The following is a 4,126-nucleotide window of genomic DNA, read 5'->3' as shown; positions in this document are numbered from 1 at the left end:
TATATAATGTATATATATATATATGTATACATATATATAAATAAATACATGCATATAAATACGTGCAGATAAATGCATATATATATATATATACAGTGTATATATATATATATATATATGTATATATACATATATATATCATATATATATGTATGTATATATATATATTATATATATATATATATATATATATATATATTGCAAAAATAATCACAAAAACGGGTGACTAAATGATCATGGAGAAACTACAGGAAAAATAAAGTTGGGAATACTAAACGTTTTGATCTATAACGACATCCTTAGAGTACAAGAAAGAGAAATAGATCACAAAATTTACACAGAAATAAGAAAACTGGTGAAGGTTATAGCCACATAAAACCTTCAGACAATATTCATACACACACATTCATATACACATACATACATACATACATATACCAAGGCTTTTTCCCCCTTACAAGGGAGGTAGCCAAAAAGGGAAAGGCATAGAATCACTCCCACCCATTCCATCCCTGAATACACTTCACACCCCTCCACCCTCCCTCTTATCTTAGCACCTCCTGGATGACGGGTCATCCCTGCACCTTGTCCACTGCCCTGGGTCAGAAGCAGTGTCGCAAGACGCAGCACATCCACAGCAAGGCCGCTTCATTGAATCGGCGACCCCCCCTCTCCGTCCCCCCATGCGTAAAGGAGAAGACTGGGAGAAATCCCTTCGGGCTGCGTCAAATTTTGCTCACATATACTACCTCACCCCCTATCCCCCCACCCATTCCACCTCATGCATCACAACATCATCCATATACAACCATTCTCCATTCACCCCTGTCTTCTGTCCTCTCCCGTGCTTCCTCAACAGACATTCCCCTCTTCCCCAAAGCCCCCTTCACCCCATCCATCCACCTCATCCTAGGACGTCCCCTCATGTTCACTTCCTCCACATCTGCCTTCCATACCTCTTTTACTAGTCTTTCTTCACTCATTCTTTCCATGTGTCCAAACCATCCCAATACTCTTTCATCAACCCTATCTCCCAACTCCCTTTCCACCCCTGTTCTCCTCCTCACTTCCTCATTTCTCACTCTATCCAGCCTAGTAACCCCCATCATACTTCTCAGAGACCTCATCTCAAACACATTCAAACTCCTTCTCTCTTCCTCTCTTATGTTCCATGTTTCTGCCCCATACAGTGCTGTTGGCACAATCACTCCTTCATACAGTCTCCTATTAGCATCCATTCTCAAATGTCTATTCCTCATTACACTTTTTAATCCACCAAGGCATTTACTCGCTTCATATACACATGGAAATAATAATATTAATAAAACAATAAAACAGCATATACTAAAGAGCATAACTATGTGGCCGAAAAGTCCACAGGACATCTGGCATAATTAGGAGCCATGGTACTGCTTTATTATCCTATTAATTATGAAATTATCTAGTTTAAATAAACCTAAACTCAAGTTGATGTTATTATCAAATTTATTTTTTATAAAACTGGATTTTAGTGATGTTCCTTTCTAAAACAGAATTACAAACAACACTTTCTTTAATATTGTCCCAGACAATGTTATGGTTTGTGTCCTTTACATGGACAAAAACCCCACTAGAAATTTGGTCCGTCCTTATACTATATCTGTGTTGATTCATCCATATATTTAATTCTTTACCAGTTTGGCCAATGCAACAGGAGCTACAGTGTTTACAGGGATTACTATAGACACATCCTACATTATTGCAAGGGGAATTTATAATGAGGAGTTCTTTGATGGTACTGTTTGTAGAAATAACATTAATATTGAACTCCTTAAGGATGCGAGGAAGTCTTACAAGATTTTCGTGAAAGGGAAGAACTAAAAGATTTTTCTTGCAAAAAGAATCTTTTTGGGATGTATTAAGGTATGACTTCCTGGCCCTATATTGTGCTTTATCTATAACATATTTAGGATATTTCAAGCCCGATGCAATGTCATATATTTTTCTTATTTCTTGGTCTAAAAATTCTGGACTGCAAATTCTGTAAGCTCTTAAAATATGGATGAAAGAACAGAAACCTTAGTATTAATATGATGTGCAGAATAGAAATGGACATATAACAAAACATTGGATGGTTTCATAAAAATGACAAACCTAGAACATCTATTTTTTTTAATAATAGAAACATCTAAAAAGGGCAATTTGTTATCTTATTCTACCTCCGTTTTAAATTTAATAGAAGGCGCTAAATTATTTAATTTAATAAAAAAGAAAATCCAAATTAATATCAGTGGGCCAAATACATAAAATGTCATCGACATATCGATACCAGATAACTTTACGGGGGAGAATATAAGGTAACAATTCCCTTTCAAAGAACTCCATATACAAATTGCTTAAAACTGGGGGTAAGGTGTTCCCCTTAGCCATACAAAAATTTTGAACATAAGATTCATCATTAAAATTTTTTTTAGAGTCAACCACACAAAGTTTAATCAAATTGATAATAATGTCTACAGGTAATGGTAAGCTGTGCGAATGAAGTTCTTTTCTTAGAAACTCAAGCAAATAAAAAACGGGAACCCATGTAAATAAAGAATTAATGTCAAAACTAACTTGAAATCATAAGTAAGGTCTAGACTGTTAAGTTTGTTGATTAATTCTTCGTTGTTTTTAATGTGAGAATGAGAAATAGATCCAACAAGGGGGCTCAGAATGGACACTAGCCATTTTGATAATATATAAGAGACGGAACCAGTACAGCTGATTATAGGCCTAATAGGATGATCAGGTTTATGGGTTTTAACCCCCCACGTGAATTAGTAGTGTTTTCGGTGGCAATGTATGTCGCCTCCAAAGCGCGCGCGCACACACACACACACACACACACACACACACACACACACACACACACACACACACACACACACACACACACACACACACACACACACACACACACACACACACACACACACACACACACACACACACACACACACACACACACACACACACACACACACACAGAGACACACACACACACAGACACACACACACACACACACACACACACACACACACACACACACACACACACACACACACACACACACACACACACAATTGGTCGGTCGACCCACCCTTCCATCCTGTGGTCACTATCCAGCATCACTTCGTTAGTACACAGCACCACCACTCGCTTTCACAGGCCCATGCCCGACTTTCACTTGCGTGAATTTGGAAAATGGATCACTCAACATCCATGGACAGAGGTGCTCGCAGTGGAGGGCGTTCAGGAAAAGTGGGACATCTATATCAATATAATTACGCAAGACTTCCATCGTTACTTCCTTTTGAAACAGACGCAAACACACCCAGCAGACGCCCCATGGATCAGTCTCAGGATTAAGATACTGATTCAACAACGTGCTGAAGTTTTTTACACTTACATCGTCCTTTTTAACCAACTCCGGAACAAAGTCATAAGGGAAATAAAAAAGGCCAAGAAAATGTACTACCCCAATAAGACCAAGCACTTACTGTACAGCAGAACAGCAGCCAATGGTTTAACAGGGTTAAAAGTTTGTGTTGTATACGGCAGGCATCTGACATCCCCTCTTAACACAATTTTCACCTGAGCGTGTGGCTGAGCAAATAAATGACCACTTTGCATCCATCTGTCAAACGCTGCCCGGGATTGACCTCTCTCTCCTCCCTGCTTTTCTCCCATCTCCTTCCCCCCCGACAGTTCATGTTTTTCAGGTTGCCAAAAAGCTCGCCAGCATCAAGTCAAAGCGGTCCTCTACACCCGTAGACTTACCCATCAAACTTTATCGTGAATTTGCTCGCGAACTTGCCATCCCGATCTGTTCAATAATCAATGCCTCACTTAAGCAGAGCAAATGTCCCACGGATTGGAAGACGGGCTTCATTACTCCCATCCCCAAAGGTTTCATTACTCCCATCCCCAAATCTTCCAATCCCCAATCCTTTAGTGATCTCAGACCCATTACTATCACTCCCATTCCAAGTCTTATTTGTAAGGATTTTGTCTTCGAGTGGGCATACTCCAAAATCAGCAAATTCATTGACCCCCAACAGTTTGGTAACGTGAAAACATCCTCCACCACTCACTATCTTATTA

This window comes from Oratosquilla oratoria, chromosome 9, assembly GCF_046742065.1.
Source record: "Oratosquilla oratoria isolate Oo_2021 chromosome 9, ASM4674206v1, whole genome shotgun sequence".
Lineage (NCBI taxonomy): Eukaryota > Metazoa > Arthropoda > Malacostraca > Stomatopoda > Squillidae > Oratosquilla > Oratosquilla oratoria.
Note: the sequence above shows the minus strand (reverse complement) of the source record.